Raw genomic sequence first — 18,096 nt, 5'->3', positions numbered from 1 at the left:
AAGTTACAACTACCAAGAAGACAGACAAATCAGAGGGTTGTATCCAACTTAGTTCTGTTTAGAGTAGACTCAGGGGAATTAGTGGTCCTCAGTTAGTCATGTACATTGTTTTCAATGAGCTTAATCTGAGTAAGACGAACAAGTATGGATACAATCCATAGTATTATTTTCAGTATCTGTGTATGCAAATACAAATTGGTGTACCTGGTGGACCTGTTTGAATTTTTTCAAAGGCTTTTGGTCACAAACAATTGAAGCCTGACTTGACCTGCTAGAAGTAGAGCCTTGCACTGAAGCTGAACTGTGGTCTGTAACCATAGAAAGATGTTGGGGTATGCATGTGCAAATCTGGCTTATGGTGGAAATGCTTGCACCTGTTGCATGTTGCTCTTTCTCAGCCATTTTGCCTTAATCTTTCCCTATTCATCATTTGTGAGCTTGGTTCAAATACCCAATCAAGGCACTAATTGAACAATTATTGCATTCAAGTAAATCTAACCCATTGCACCCAATTATAAAACATTTAACTTACATTCATAGATCTATTCACGTCTCGAGGGAAGGAAAAGAAACAATTTGTTATTGGGAGAAATGTGAAAATGGTCATGGAACAGAGTACATATCTAACTTAGGTGTGTGACTACAGATCTGTTACTGGCATCCTGCCAGTATTATGGCAGGAAAAAAGGAGACTTTCTGCTCCTGTCAACAAATGCATTTCAATATTTGGCCAACAGTCCATTTGCAGAGGAACAAATGAGGATGTGCCATTATTTTCTGTGTTTCCTTATCCAAAAGATGGCCATTTTTGAAATCCTGGTTTGTTAAAACCTTCTTGTCTAAAATAATGGCAGTGTAAATCGGCCATCAAGGAGGTGGGTAAGTTTATATATATATATAATAAAGGTGGAGGAGGGGAGCTTCAAAGTCCCAGTTTTGATTGATATACGTTGAACCGTATTTCAGAAACCAAGATTTGATTCATATACTGTTGATAAATTTAGTTCAGTGAGTAAAAAGAGCTTCCGAATATTCCCTTGAGAAGTAAAAGGTAAAGGTAAAGGGCCCCTGACCATTAGGTCCAGTTGTGACCGACTCTGGGGTTGCGGCGCTCATGTCACTTTAATGGCCGAGGGAGCCGGCATACAGCTTCCGGGTCATGTGGCCAGCATAACTAAACCACTTCTGGCAAACCAGAGCAGCACACAGAAACGCCGTTTACCTTCCCGCCAGAGCGGTACCTATTTATCTACTTGTACTTTGACGTGCTTTCGAACTGCTAGGTTGGTAGGAGCAGGGACCGAGCAATGGGAGCTCACCCTATCACGGGGATTTGAACCGCCGACCTTCTGATCAGCAAGTCCTGGGCTCTGTGGTTTAACCTACAGCGCCACCCGCATCCCACTCCCTTGAGAAGTAGTGGACTCTATATCCTTAGAGGTTTTTAAGCACAGGCTGGATGGCCACCTGTCATGTATGATCTAGTTGAGATTCCTGCATTGCAGGAAGTTGGAAGGGATCCCTTCCAACTCTACAATTCTATGACTCCATGATTATGGGTATTTGAAAAGATGAGCATTGGACCTAACACAGTTGCTGGGCTAAGTTTTAGAGACCTTTCTCTGCTCACTGGAAAATACTGAACAGTCCACCAGGCCTCCTGACCCATTCTATCTCATTTAGAGGGCTAGGTTTTGGGTTCAGGTTTTGTTGACTTTATTTATAAGATTTGCAGCTGTGAAAAATCAATCCTGGTGATCTTTACAGGGAACTCAAAGGGATGAGATGAAGTTCACATCTGTTAGCTTATTCAAACCATGTTACTTAAAACATTTTATTGGCTTGTAAGTTCTGTATGTTTCTTTCTCTTTGTACTTATTATAAAAGATTAAAATAATAGAACATAAAAGTAATACATTTTTTTTTAAAAAAGGGCAAGAACTAAAAGGATGATGGAACCAAACTTTCCTCTCACATACAAAGAAATGGCATAGTTGGTACAGAATTTCTCAGTACATGTGTTCTGCAAAGATTAGATATAAATGCATAATTTTAAATATTTCTCCAGGCAGCTAGTTTATTGAGCATTCTTCCTGATTTGCTGGCACAAAGCTCATGTGGAGGTTAGATTGTAGCCAATCTTTATGGAGCATTCATTTCGATTTGTAAGTGGCACTGTTCTATGCAGTGGCGGAGCTCCATGCTCTAGCACTGGGGGTGGAGAGCAGACGGGGGTGTTTCTGGTGTGCGTCCCGAGGGCGTGGCGTGCTGCCTGCAGGGGGCGTGGTGCCCAGCTGGGGGGGGCAGCCGAGGGAGCCGGTGTTCGTCCACAGACAGATTTTCCCAGTCATGTGGCCAGCATGACTAAGCCTCTTCTGGCAAAACCAGAGTAGCGCACGGAAACGCTGTTTACCTTTCCGCCGGAGTGGTAACTATTTATCTACTTGAACTTTTCGGCATGCTTTCGAAATGCTAGGAGCTGGGACAGAGCAGCAGGAGCTCACCCTGTCTTGGGGATTTGAACTGCCAACCTTCTGACTGGCAAGCCCAAGAGGCTCATTGGTTTAGACCACAGCGCCACCCGTGTCTCTCCATTACCTTATAAAGGGAATCAAACCCTGACTTCCAAAACATTCTTCCCTTCTGTATCATACTTGTCATGAAAGCCCTTAAATCCCATTTCTGTCATAGGCTGTAGGAGGCTTAGAAAGCTACAGAATGAAAGTACTGAACTCAGTGTGTGGGAAGTTGCCAAGGTGGATGTGCTCCAAATGTAAGTGATGTGAAGAAACGCTGTACCAAATCTGAGGCAGGGTGAGTGTAGCCAGGACCTTATTCCAACATCCTAAAAATGCAGGAGCTTTGCTTGTTCAGACTCCAGCATCCGTGGTATCAGAGCTTCCAAGCTCTGTGCCATCTTTGGTGAATCATACTCTTGTAGCAATTGAAATTTCGCTATATGTTCGTAAAGAACTGGAATGGCTCCTGTGATTTTACAAATATAACATCTCACTCTGGTAAGCTGCAGCAAGTGCAATTTCTGCCTCACCAAATTGGTTCAGTTTTAAACCTTAGTTACACCATGCCAGCACTAGTTGCTCTGTGTTGACATAGCTAACTCTGCAGGTTGCAATTCAGTCAGCGTGAGCAATAAGCGTATTCCTCAATTTGACTCTGATTGATTCTGAGCAACTAGTGTAGGCGTGCAGTGAGATATCTGCTACCGTCAACCACCGATATTTCAGCATTGGAGAGGAACTAAATGAGACACTGGTCATCGGCTTTCCACTGCAACCAGTTCCCTCTTATGTTTAGAAAAGGAAAGACAAGATGTATATTCCACATTCTAGTCTGCAATATTAGATGATGTTAGTGTTTGTACTGTATTTGTTGGGAAATGTATTTTACAAAGAATGAATTGTATTTGGGGGGGGGGACACCTTTGTAATGTAATGTAACAGCTGCAAAATCTTGTGACTCCAATTAAGGTCACAGAAGTGCTGAATCATTGCCTTGTCAATTTGTTAACTCCCTTTAAAAGAGAGCATATGTGCGTCTTAGTGATAGGACGCATGGGAGTTGGAGCTTGACTGGTTGTTTTGCTGAGTATGCCTAGAGGAGTTGGCGAGGACAGATAAACTATAATTTATGGACTACTACAAAGGAGTTTTAGAAACAAGAAGACCCTCTCTTGGGCTCAAGGGAGAGAAATGCATTGTTTTGGACTTGATATGCATAAATAATACTTCTTTTAATAGTTGCAAGTAAAGAGTAACAACAACAACAAGATATTATTTATACTCCGCCCATCCGGCTGGGTTTCCAACAAAATAATAAAATACAGTAATCCATCAAACATTAGAAGCTTCCCTAAACAGGGCTGTCTTCAGATGTCTTCTAAAAGCCCGGTAGTTGTTGTTCTCTTTGACATCTGGTGGGAGGGTGTTCCATAGGGCAGGTGCCACTACTGAGAAGGCCCTCTGCCTGGTTCCCTGTAACTTGGCTTCTCGCTGTGAGGGAACCACCAGAAGGCCCTCGGTGCTGGACCTCAGTGTCTGGGCAGAACGATGGGGGTGGAGGTGCTCCTTCAGGTATACTGGGCCAAGGCCGTTTAGGGCTTTAAAGGTCAGCACTAACACTTTGAATTGTGCCTGGAAATGTACTGGGAGCTAATGTAGATCTTTCAGGACTGGTGTTGTTTGGTCTCGGCAGCCACTCCCAGTCGCCAGTCTAGCTGCCACATTCTGGATTAGTTGTAGTTTCTGGGTCAACTTCAAAGGTAGCCCCACGTAGAGCACATTGCAGTAGCCCAAGAGGGAGATAACCAGAGCATGCACCACTTCAAAGTCTTGTGTGTGGTGTCTACTGTCGAGATTTGAGCCCCAAGTCCTGGGACACCTCCAACTCGATGATTGCTTAGCAGTGTAGCAGACCTTTGCAGCTGCACGCACTCCAAGGAAAACACTAGATGCAGAAGAGTAATTAATAGTAGTTTAAAGGTCAAGGCAAAGGGACCCCTGACCGTTAAGTCCAGTCGTGGATGACTCTGGGGTTGTGGCTCTCATCTCGCTTTCAGGCCGAGGGAGCTGGCCTTTGTCCACTCCGTAGACAGTTTTTCCGGGTCATATGGCCAGCATGACTAAGCCGCTTCTGGCAAAACCAGAGCAGCGCACAGAAACACCTTTTACTCTTCTGCTGGAGCCGTACCTATTTATTTACTTGCACTTTGATGTGGTTTCGAACTGCTAGGTTGGCAGGAGCTGGGACCAAACAATGGGAGCTCACCCCATCGCAGGGATTTGAACCACCGACCTTTTTATCAGCAAGCCCAAGGCTCAATGGTTTAGACAACAGCACCACCCGCCTAAGCATAAATTTTACTTAACCATTAATCTTATGGTTCTTTGCCAGAGCCATTTGTCAGAGGACGTTCAACTCACCCAGTTCTGGGTTGTTGGGAGGAAGGAGGTTAAATCTCTTTCAATATCTTATCCCATCCTTGAGTTTTGTGCCCTGTCCCACACCCCACCTGCAGAAGCCCTGACAATCAGCTGAGTTAGGAAGAGATGGAAAGTGGGAGAGAGAAAGAAAAGCTAGCTGTTTATTTATGTATTTCTGCTTAATTCCTTGCCTGATGTTTGCCATGAAACCTTGAATAAATATACCTTTTAATGTTCCAGTGAAAATGCCACTTGTTCTCTAGGAATTGCTAACCGCCAACCAATCTGGATATCTGGCTTCATTACATCCCTTTCTCTCCCCTTTTCGCAGTCCCAGGTAGATTAGTGTAGGCAATTAGATACTCCGGAATTTATCCTGGATCCCAACATCTGAGGGCATCTCCCCGTGGTTAATCTGATGGAGATAATTGGAATGAATTTGCTTATCTCTCATTATAAGTGAAATTTGCACAGAGGAATGCCGAATGAAAGGAATACTTATGGTACAATTATCATTATTAGAAGCAGCCTAATGAGGAGCAATGAGAGACAAACAAAAAGCAAATTGCTGAGGTACTGCAACACCTAGAGTGACTCCTGGGGGGCCTCAATTACTTAAAACCACAAGATCAGCAATGGGGTTAGGAAGCCTCAATGCTGTAGGCCAGATCCATCCTGCTTTGTGGATAAAATTACCAGGTGTAGCAAGTTTAAGTAAGGAAAGTAACTGCCTCTGACAATGCAATTCCACACGTGACTGCTCAGATATAAGCCACACTGAGTGTAATGGGTTTTACTCTACCAAAGGAGATGCTGGTGGCGCTGTGGTCCAAACCACAGAGCCTAGGGCTTGCTGATCAGAAGGTTGGTGGAGCTGCTGTTGCTCTGTCCCAGGTCCTGCCAACCTAGCAGTTCGAAGTGCAAGTAGATAAATAGGTACCGCTTCGGCGGGAAGGTAAACGGCGTTTCCGTGCACTGCTCTCGTTTCGCCAGAAGTGACTTAGTCATGCTGGTCACATGACCCGGAAAAACTGTCTGCGGACAAATGTCGGCTCCCTCGGCCAGTAAAGTGAGATGAGCACCGCAACCCCAGAGTCATTTGCAACTGGACCTAACAGTCAGGGGTCCCTTTCCTTTTCTCTACCAAATAAGTGATTATATGATCTCAGCCTTTCTTGCACTGGACAATGATTACATTTGTCACCTTTCTATGACCCTGCAAAATAATCAACCAGTTGGTTGATTTAAGATACGTGCCCAATGCCTACGCCAAAACCTGCTTGCATCTGCAATCAATAAAGTTGTGGCCTGTTTGAACCCAAGATGTTTGTCCTGGGTGTCTTCCTACAATCATGGGCCCCACCAGACACGGGTTCACTGCATCTGGGCCCGTGATTAGATAATTACACATAAAGACTGATGTCTGTGGCTCTGTCTTTCATTACAGATAACTGACCTTCTCTGCCTCTACTTTTTTTATTTTTGGCATGTTTCCTTGCTGAAAAATACTTGCTGACTTAGGGCCGTGTTGCAGTTGGAAGAAGAAAGCCTTGTTGTTTTGAAAACTTTTGCTTGATTAGAGAAAATTATGCTTGATTCTCGAACACCTGCCAAATGGCAGATAGTGTATATGTGCGTGCGAGAGACAAAAGAGGATTGTGGGTTCAAAGGAAAGGCCTTTCCTTTGAGAAAAGGCCCATAGTTTAATGGTAGGCTGCATGCTTTGCAAGCAGAAGTTCTCAAGTCCAATCACTGACAGACTCAATTAAAAGAAGAAAAAAGGATCAGGAACGGGTGATGTTAAAGACCATTCCCTATCAGAGACCCTGAAAAGCTGCTGACACAGTAGACCAGAGGTGAGGAACTGGGTCCAGGCAGTGGTCCACTCTCTCCCACACTTCACATGGGCCACTTGTCGCAAGGACATCAAGCGACCAGCTTTTTCCCCAGGCACATTGAAACTGAATTGTGTGGGTGCAAGTATACTGTGTGCAGCCTCTTTTAAGCCCCAACCACCAGATGTTATGTAAGCAGCGATGGCCATCTGATTCAAAGTACCACACACAACTACTCTGTGCATGGCCTTCAAAAACCAAGCCATGTTTCAGTTGCACGTCGAGGTCCCCAAGACACCCCAAATAAGAACACAATGACACTTGATTTTTGTTTAAGGTTTTTGGCATAATTTTGGCCACAACTTTATTAAAAATACAGCAATGTGAGTGGTTGCTTAGGCATTGGTAGTGACTAACTGACCCCACACGGGGACAGCTCTGACATTCACACCCCCCCACGAAGTCAGCAAGGGTAAGTCACCTGGGGAGAGAGACGGGACTGGGAACCATGCCTCACCTCTCCCCAGAATGCTCCCAGGGGCTTATGTGGCCCTAGCCCCTTGCCAGGGGGTTTCGGACAAAAGCATGGTGAGCCCCTGCGTTCCTTTAACGGAAAACCCTTGAAGCAGCAGCAGCATTTTGGAGGGGCAGGCACGGCCAAATCCATACCCCTCCACCAACCAATTCCAAGACCAATGCCTAACCTCAAACCTTACAAGTTGTGATGATTTGCTACGCAGTAGGCAAAAACCAAATGGCACCAGCCAATCAGCCAAATGGACAAAATTCCTACCAGGCCCCTGCCCCAAAGCAGACAACCCTATGACAGGCATAGCAAGGTCAAGCAAACAGCCTAACATTAGGGAGGGAGGGCGGGTGATCCGAAGCACGCAGCGAAAGAGGAAGCTCGTCACTGCGTGCAGTGTATTTAACAAACAGGGCTCAATCAATAAATGGCAACATATAAATCTCCCCAGTAACAGCCCACCCCTGCTTAAAGATGGCCAAACTCTTTTGCCCAGCAACGGTGAGGTGTCTTGTCATCCCCCACCGCAACACGTGCTCTCCATGAGGGAGAACACACTTTGTAGAACAGTTGGGGATTATTTGGCTAAAATGGCCTTGAGGACCATTCTGAGGGAGCCCAATTAGGTCCTTGGGGGCAGAGGTGGTTGTTGTTGCTGCTGCTGTTACTTAAATTTCTATACCACTCTTCACCCGAAGATCACAGGGTGGTTCAGAGCATAAACATACAAAATGAGAACACAAAATATTAAAAAAGCAAAATCAAAAATAAAATGAACCAGTCCTACCTCTAGAGTAGATAATAGTTTTACCTGATGTAAGCTTCTACTTTTCCCGTGAACACATTGCTTTGTGTGATTGTTTAATGACAAATAAATAAATAGGATGTTTTAATTACGCCATCTTTTGATCTGCATCCTGTTCTGGAAGAAAGATTTATTAGTTGGCATGTATAAATATGGGGTGCTGGCAATACAATGAACTTGACAGTAGCAGGCAGGGGAGGGGAGAAGCTAATGAAGTGCATAAAAAGCATGTGAGATTATATATAATTTTATTAAATTAATATACTGTGTCTTAAAATGGTAGAAATACTGTGAAATGTCTTGATGAAAAGGAAAAGAGAATGTTTCATATTAATGCCATCTTAATGGAAAACCACTTACAGCAAATAACAGTAATTTGCACTCCGATCCCTGCTCTGAAGCGACTTATCAAAAAGCAATATTCCATTATTTCTCTATAAAAGTTCCAATTTTGTGTTATTAAAAAACCTCTTTTCAGGTAGATCATTAACATGATTTTCATTTCCCAGCCTCTTTTCCTCCGTCTCTTTCCCTAACCATTGTGCAAGTCACCAAGCATCATTTCCCAGCTACTATGTTCCACACAGAACAGACTCTTTTCTAAAGTCAGTTCTAATCATTAAGAATCAAAAGGTTTTTCTACGTTCTGTTTTTCTTTATTCTCTGTCTTTCATTAACACATATACAAAGTCAACGAATACAGCACTGTTGGAACATTTATACAAGATTCCTCTTCTTGTTTGATTGCTCTCCTTTTTCTTTCTTTCTCGGGTGAAGGAAAATCTAAATAGTAATTATAGAAATGGGAGGATTTCATTAGGGAAGCAATGTGGTCTTGTCTCTGGGTTCCTCCAGATAACCTTTTAATTGAGTATTCAACCTGATTTGCTTCCACAAAGCCTATGTGGCTTGTATATGATGTCCACTATTATTGAAAATACATTCTGATTTGTCCACAGGGAGTTTATATAACACTGAGGAGCTGCCCAGAGTGGCTGGGGGAAGCCAGTCTGATGGATGCTGTTGTTGTTGTTTATTTCATCATCATAATTTGCTTGCATGGGATTTATATATCTTCCCATCAATTGCTTATTGAGCACTTTTTAGTGCATTTCGATGTCACATTTTAACCACTAAAAAGTTTCTCTTTTAGTTGATTTTTGTGTGTGTGTCAGAGCACTTCAATCCACTTTATTTGTACAAACCTATATTTCTAGTATGTGATTCAGTTCCTCCTACAAAATGCTGACAGTCTGGAGGCGACTGCTGTCTGCCAAAGGAGAACAACTGGTGCAACACAGCAAAAAGCTGAAGAAATGTTGCTGGTTTTTTGGCTTGCAGAATTCAGCTTTTACTGAAACCAAAGTTGATGTTCTGTGTTACGGAATGGGGATGGAGACTAAGCCAGGCCATGATTAAGGCATGAGAAGGACAGATTGTGGAAAATGCCATATGCCCCTGTGGCTCTGGGGCAGGAGCACAGTGGTAGCACCAGGAAAAAAAATCTGGGGAGGGGGCACAGAAGGGACAAAGTATATTTTTGGGTGGATGAGAAAAAAAATGGCAGCATATGTTAATGCAGGAATTGCAAGGGCAAGGGGGGGGGGGTAAGCTCCTTGTTTTGGGGGTTCTTGACACACCCCCCCCCCCCGCTGCCTGTGCAGGTACATGATGCTACAAATACTGAAATTTAGCCTCTGGAGCTTCACATGCGTGCAGCCTAACAGCTGCATAAATGTGCAGCTTGACACTGGTGGATCACCAGTGGTTTTATGATAAAGAAAAGCAAAGTTCAATGGACATTCGAAGCATGCTTGTCTTTTTTCAAAAAGAGTCCTCGTTAGATCAGGATATTTGATTCTAATTGTATCCAAAGCCAAGTGAGATGAACTTCACAGTGTGTAGAGCCTATGTAGCCCCAGTGACAGAACATAGCGCCCTTGGGGAGCTGTTGGAGCCCCAGCAGAATATCCTGATCATGCTTACCTTGGGCCACTCAATTAAAAGAATCCCAGACTGGCATACTGAGCAGTGCTGGGTCTAGCTGCCGTATTAATTGCCAACTGACATGGCATTACAACTCTGGAGAACTGTGGAAAATTAACATGCACCTAGTCTCAGATTGGGGGACGCAGGTGGCGCTGTGGGTTAAAGCCTCAGCGCCTAGGACTTGCTGATCGAAAGGTCGGCGGTTCGAATCCCTGCGGTGGGGTGCGCTCCCGCTGCTCAGTCCCAGTGCCTGCCAACCTAGCAGTTCGAAAACACCTCCGGGTGCAAGTAGATAAATAGGGACCGCTTACCAGCGGGAAGGTAAACGGTGTTTCCGTGTGCGGCTCTGGCTCGCCAGAGCAGCGATGTCACGCTGGCCACGTGACCCGGAAGTGTCTTTGGACAGCGCTGGCCCCCGGCCGCTTAAGTGAGATGGGCGCACAACCCCAGAGTCTGTCAAGACTGGCCCGTACGGGCAGGGGTACCTTTACCTTTACCTTTAGTCTCAGATTCCTGGTGCTGGTTGCAGCATGTCTTAGCCTGCCTCAGACAGAAGCCCATGAGGGTCCACCTGCAATGATTTTGCCAAGGAGACCTTCAAACATGGAGCTGTATATCTATCTCTGTAAAATCCAATTGGGGTAGGCCTGCTCCAACTACTTGATAGGGGTGTCTAGCCTGGTGTTCTGGTATTGCTGGACTTCAACTCCCCCTACTCCTGACCATTGGCCATGTTGCCTGGAGCTAATGGGAATCACAGTTCAGAAACATTGCACACACAGAACCATGACAGGCATGTTTGATGAGTGAGAGGCATGTTTGATGAGTGATCTGTATGTGCCATGAAGTTTGTCTGAATCTGCCCTTATACTGACAACGATTGTGGTCTGTTGTTGTTGTTGTTTAGTCGTGTCCAACTCTGTTGTTGTTTAGTCGTGTCCAGAGCACGCCAGGCACTCCTGTCTTCCACTGCCTCCCGCAGTTGGGTCAAACTCATGCTGGTAGCTTCAAGAATACTATCCAACCATCTCGTCCTCTGTCGTCCCCTTCTCCTTGTGTCCTCCATCTTTCCCAACAGGGTCTTTTCCAGGGAGTCTTCTCTTCTCATGAGGTGGCCAAAATATTGGAGCCTCAGCTTCATGATCTGTCCTTCCAGTGAGCACTCAGGGCTGATTTCCTTCAGAATGGATAGGTTTGATCTTCTTGCAGTCCATGGGACTCTCCTCCTCCAGCACCATAATTCAAAAGCATCAATTCTTCGGCGATCAGCCTTCTTTATGGTCCAGCAATCACTTCCATACATCACTACTGGGAAAACCATAGCTTTAACTATACGGACCTTTGTTGGCAAGGTGATGTCTCTGCTTTTTAAGATGCTGTCTAGGTTTGTCATTGCTTTTCTCCCAAGAAGCAGGCATCTTTTAATTTCATGGCTGGTGTCACCATCTGCAGTAATCATGGAGCCCAAGAAAGTAAAATCTCTCACTGCCTCCATTTCTTCCCCTTCTATTTGCCAGGAGGTGATGGGACCAGTGGCCATGATCTTCGTTTTTTTTAAATGTTGAGCTTCAAACCATATTTTGCTCCCTCCTCTTTCACCCTCATTAAAAGGTTCCACATTAAAAGGTTGTGGTCTAGACCAAACCAAAGCCAATACCTTTTCAAGCTCAGGTAGGTAGTAAGAAACACATTAAAAAATTTGCTCCCGTAATTATGAGCTGAGAGTTATTGAGACTGTAGCTTTCACCCATTTTGCTTTTGAGATGTACAAGAAGAGTAATACTGTCAATTTGTGTACTCCAAACCTGGCCTTATTTATGATGCAACAAATTTTTATGTGCTGTTCCCAAACTGAATTATGCCTCAGCTAACTCATATAACACTCTTTTAAAATGCTATGCTCTCTTTGACGGCTCTGTAATAAGCTTGAAAATGTACTTATTGGTAGCGTTATTGTATGTAGTCATAGTGTAAGTGCCTGAGTAATAGCAATTGCTTTTAAAATGTGTGTGAGCACACACATACAGATTTTCTGAATCATCATCATCATCAATTAAATTTGTATGCTATCCTTTATCCAAAGATCAGGGTGGTTCACAACCGGAAAATACAAAATGAGAACACAAAATACAGAATAAAAACCAGAACAAACCAATGCCCTCCCACAAACACATTTTATAATACATGGAATGTTAATTAGCCAAAGGCTTGGTTAAAGAGAAACATTATGGACTGGCACCTAAAGATATGTAAGGAAGGCTCCAGGACTACCCTAATAGCTTCCCCACCTCTGCAGAGGGGAATAGTTGTTGAAAGCCTAAATCTCAGCAGGAAGTGATCTGCCCATGACATTTCAGGCGTCAAATTATTTTAGACCATTGTTCCTTCTGCAGTTTGTTCTCCTCCTCCTAGGAGCTAGATTATAGAAAAGAAAGGGGAAGTGACCAGGAGGTTTTGTGTTGGTCAGACCTATCTTAGGTGAATCAACGCTAGAATCCGACAACTAGAAGGATGTGAAAAACAACACACACACACACACACACACACACACACACACACACACACTAATTTAAAATAAACACATTTATGAGAAAACAGACGTACGTACAAGTAAACAAACATACAATCAAACAAATAACAGAAAAATCAAACCAACCAGCACACTATAAGATACAAGAAGGTTAATATAGTTATCATCATATATACTCCTGATACTGAACACAATTATAAAACTTATAGAGAAGAAATTTAAAACTGACTTCCAATTAATCTCACTGTACTTTATCTATCCATTACTTTATGTATAAAGAAAAACAACTTTCTGATGCAAAGCGTAATGTGAATAATCTATTCTTTACTCAGAAAGCATGAGGCACATATTTATAACCTAAACAACCAAGAGAGGACCTTGGCTTGAATGGAAATCCTGCTAATTTCAACAGAAGACTTCACTGTTCCAACCCATGATCTCAGCATTTATTATCAGTCTTTGAGCAAAATATGATTCCAGTGGCTCTCCCTTGTCTTAATCCTCAAATCAAGATGATGAGCTTCTAACACAGTTGTCAATCAATAGCCCATTAATTTGGCTTCAGTCTGCTAAACTATATTTCATTTAATTCTCATTTAATTTATTGGGTTGGTCAATGTTATGCAAGGTCAAGTCTTTTGTTAAAAGCAAGGAGGAGTGAAGATGGTGGAGAGGAGTGGGGAAGGGGGGGAGAGAAACAGTGCCAGATTATTATTCTCTTTTATAATAAGAACCATAGAGATAATTACACCTCCATTAGTGAATTATTTAAAAAAATGACTCGCTGGAACTGAGTTGCATCTTCTGTGGTTACATATGTTCAAAGCAGAAAATGGAAAAGCTTCAGGCAGGGTTCCCTAGGGAATATATACAATTGGATTTAGATGGCATTTTCATGTATTGCATATTTGAAAAGCTTGTGCTCAAGAGTTCAGTAATCAATGTAGAGAAGGTAATATCACATACTGCAGTGTAATAGTTGTGTTAGATATTTTTTTCCTCTCTCTCTTTTTAGAATATATATTTATTGATTTAAAATACTATCATACAAATACATTACAAATAGTTACAACAGAATTTCACACGAAAATGAAAAAGGAATAACAAGAATAAAAAAACAAAAACAAAGAAGAATTAACATTAAAATAAAAGAATATCAGTTGTATTATCATATCTTGACCAATAAAGTCTTCTAGAACAAAAACTTCCAATCATTTTCTAATACCTTGATTTTATCACACAGTTTATTTTATAGCTTTTTCTGCATATTTTTCTAAGATATTTTTCCAGTTATTTATTATACACAAGTATTCAATTCTGCCAGGATAGTTTCCTTTTTACAATGTGATCTTATATACTCCTTGAATAATATCCATTCTCTATGTACTTTTTGATGTAGGGCTCGTAACTTCTTCCAACCCTGTGATTCTGTACTTGTGAGTCTGGAATCTGGAGAGGAGGACTGCTAAAATGGCAAAACCAGACCCCCCCCCCCAATTTGGTAAATAGATCTGACCAGTTCTGTTAAGAATCTCGTGTATTATGTTTGTGAGAGGCAATGTACCACCATAGAAACTCAATAGCTGGAGACACTTCTGGAAGTGAGAACCAGTATGGCAAAAGACAAAATGGCTTTTTTCCCTCCTCCTCTGACTACAGATCAGAAGTGGGGAAACTTTTTGGCACCACAGGCCTGATCCTTATCAGGATGTGTCTCATGAGTCAAATTTGAGAGGTGACCACTTGTCAGTCACATGACATCACGATGACATACAACCCATTGGGGCTTACTTCCAAGTAAATGAGCGTGTGATTAGGTTATGAAGCTGTTAAGTGACCTTAAGTATGGAGGGCTGATTCCATATTCACAAACATAAACCTTGCTAGCAAAAAAAAAGCTCATAAAAAACCTCTGCAGTGTAAAAGTAAATTATGTTTGGGTATATCTCTATCTATATTATCTGTATCTGTATGGATATTATCTAGCTGCAACTTTCTGGATGCTTTCTTTTCTGCACCACCTGCAATCACTGTGAGGTAACTACTATGAATTTTAGCAGGTAGCATTTCTTTTTCAGATGTCTCTCTCTCTCTCTCTCTCTCTCTCTCTCTCTCTCTCTCTCTGTGTGTGTGTGTGTAGTCATCCTAGCTGTTGCATGGCAGTTGTCTCTCTCTCATGTAGTTGACATCAAAAATGGCACCTAATTAAAAGGGATTTTTAAAAAATAAAAACAGTTTTTTGAACTTGTGCTTTCCTTTAGAGATGAGAGAGAAATGTAGCTGTCCTTGATGTTTCCTTAGCTGCTTACACTTTAAGAATGCCAGGAACAGGTTGGTCTCTCTCTGTTAACTTTGGTAAAAACAAAAAATGAAAAAAAAAATGACATTTGAGACAGAATGCATTCTTTAATTACCTTACTGAATTTGGTAACCATGGTGATGGACACTATACCCCCCCATCTCATTCACCTTACAAAATTTACCCTTCATAGACTTAACAAACTAAAGAACCAGGATTTAACCCCCTCCCCTCAAACCAGAACAGAACATGGACCATGATTCAAAACCCTCTGTTGAGTCTGAAATGGAATAAAACACAATATCTAGCTTCTGCTTCAGAATAAGGAATTGACCCTACTTCACTGAACATCAGAGCCAACTCTTAGGGGCTGAGGTCCCTTCGCCCCCCCCCCCAATAAAATATTTGAAGCCACCCCCCATGGATGGTTATTGCCATTAAAATGGTGTGGGCGTGCTGCATCATGTGATCGATTATGCCAGGTGGGGCTTATCTGCCCCAATATTTCATTTAAGTCGGCACCCCGACACTGAATATAATAGTATGTTGTTGTTGTTGTTGTTTAGTCGTTTAGTCATGTCCGACTCTTCGTGACCCCATGGACCAGAGCACGCCAGGCACTTCTGTCTTCTACTGCCTCCCGCAGTTTGGTCAAACTCATGTTGGTAGCATCTAGAACACTATCAAACCATCTCGTCCTCTGTCGTCCCCTTCTCCTTGTGCCCTCCATCTTTCCCAACATCAGGGTCTTTTCCAGGGAGTCTTCTCTTCTCATGAGGTGGCCAAAGTATAATAGTATAGTTACTAGGAAATTCACAACATGCCCAAGAGGATAGGATTTGTGCACCTCTTAGGAAGATGGGGAAGACCTTCTCCAAAGGTGGTTGTTGGATTCCAACTCCCAACAGCCCCAGCCAGTATGAGCAGTGGTCAGGAATGATGGGAGTTGTAGTTCAGCAATGTCTAGAGGTTTCCCACACTTGCTATAAGGGATGCTCATCTCAGAACATCTGAGGTCTGAGTGGGCTCAGTTTAGAGCAGCGGTTCTCAACCTGTGGGTCCCATCATCCCTGACCATGCTGGCTAGGAATGATGGGAGCTTTACTGCAGCTTTACTGTGGAACTATTTAATATATATAGTAACTGCTGGAATTCCCTCTTCTTCTTATGCCCTCACCAGAGGAGCAATAACACTATCTGTAGGAGGGTTACCATTCCACCCTGTACTTGTTGCATGTAGTTTTGTTTCTATTCTCTTGCAGCTTGTCTTCCACCAGAAACCACATACAGTGGTACCTCGGGTTAAGAACTTAATTCGTTCTGAAGGTCCATTCTTAACCTGAAACTCTTCTTAATCTGAGGTACCACTTTAGCTAATGGGGCCTCCTGCTGCCACCGCGCCGCCACCACCTGATTTCTGTTCTCATCCTGAAGTAAAGTTCTTAACCCGAGGTACTATTTCTGGGTTAGCGGAGTCTGTAACCTGAAGCGTCTGTAACCTGAGGTACCACTGTAAATTGTCTTCCTAGCCACCATGGCAAAATTTCACAACTTAAGTTGTGAACATACAATGAAACATATGTTAACTTATGTAACCAATTTTTATTATGTTATTTCACTCCATTCATTTCAGTGCAGAGGAAACACAACACATAATATTTTTTGGGTGTGTGGGGGGGTGGGGGTGGGGGTGGGGTGGGGTGGGGTAGAATATAGGCAATTCTATATTGTTTGCTTCTGTACCTTCTGTAAATCATACTCGAATAACCAGAGTTTGTCTAGGTTCAGACATTAGTTATACAATACAAATCTTTATGACGGTCATAGACCAGCATAAAAGGGTGGGGCACAGTCATTTAAAATCTGAAAAGCAGTTTGGAAAGCTAAAAGGTATTAAAACAAAAGGTGAATATAAAAGTTTATAAGAATTTAAAAGAAGCTAAAAGAATCTGAAAGAAGGGATGGGAGCATTGGGCGGGTGTGGAAGAGCATAAGAGGTTGATATATAAAAGACTATCAATTCACAGAGCGCTCTGATATGTTCATTAAATTTGGTTTGTGGCACAGGTCATCCTCTGATGAATTTTGGGCTCTGCTGTGCAGAATCTAGCAACATTGTATGTTGCAGCAGGATTGGTATCTGAGAGTAGCAGGGAGGTATAGAATTGCCCAGTGTGTCCATGGTACTTATGAAGTAGTGGGGAAATCAGACATATTGTTTGCAGACTGAAAGCAACAGCGGGAGCAAAGGCTGATTGTATTCACTGGGTTGATTTCTTCTCTGGACATGGAATTTATAAGCAAACAACAGGAATTTCCATTCCATGTCCGTTTGCATCAGAATTCTGCAACATCCCTAGTCTTTAATTTCCACTTTTAAACCCCCAAAATCCTCTTTGGGGATGAAAGTTAAGATATAGCGGTGAGGGAAGATTTTGTACTTTTTCTGTTTCTTCTTCAGTTTCTTTTCTTTATTTCTTTTAGATTAGTTTGTTCTTTTAATTGTATTGTGAAAACGTCAATAAAAATATTTCCTTAAAAAAAACAACCCCCCAAATCAGCCTATTTATTTGCCTGGAACATCAGTATGATATAAACAAACCTGGCCCATCCAGTATTTCCTGGTGTGGAGAGAAACGGTGGCAAAAAGATTCACCTGCTAAGTTTTTGTTTGTCGAGCTATTGTTAAAGGCAGAGGAGTAACAACAAAAATGTCTGATTTCCTTTGGACCCCGTTACACACCGCTTCCAACAAGAATGAATGTCAAACATATAGCAACAATGTCTGGGAGGAGATTTATTCATTTTGGGGTTGTCCAGGCTTTTGTAGTCTGCTTTCTTCCAGGGCTGGGAAACAGCAGGGTGGATGGAGGCCTGCGGCTTGAATTCTGCAACCCACTGTAGCAGACCGTGGAGATAAATAGCCTAGAGAAGGAAGGGGGACAGATAGCATTTCCAAGGTAGGCAACTTGAGAAATGAGAGAATGTGGCAGTGGCGGGGCAGGTGGCGTGAGAGTGAGCAGAAAGGCGGGTAGTCTTCACTCTGATGACTGGTGGCATCACCCAGCAGGAGCCATGCAGGAGTGCCATTTCAAATTATGGTGGAGTTAGGAAATTCACATCCGTGGTCCAGGACCAGCTCCAGGAGGTCTTAGAAGCTGAACGTCAAGAA

This window comes from Podarcis erhardii (genome assembly GCF_964252035.2).
Source record: "Podarcis erhardii genome assembly, chromosome: 6".
NCBI lineage: Eukaryota > Metazoa > Chordata > Lepidosauria > Squamata > Lacertidae > Podarcis > Podarcis erhardii.
This window is presented reverse-complemented; position numbering follows the sequence as displayed.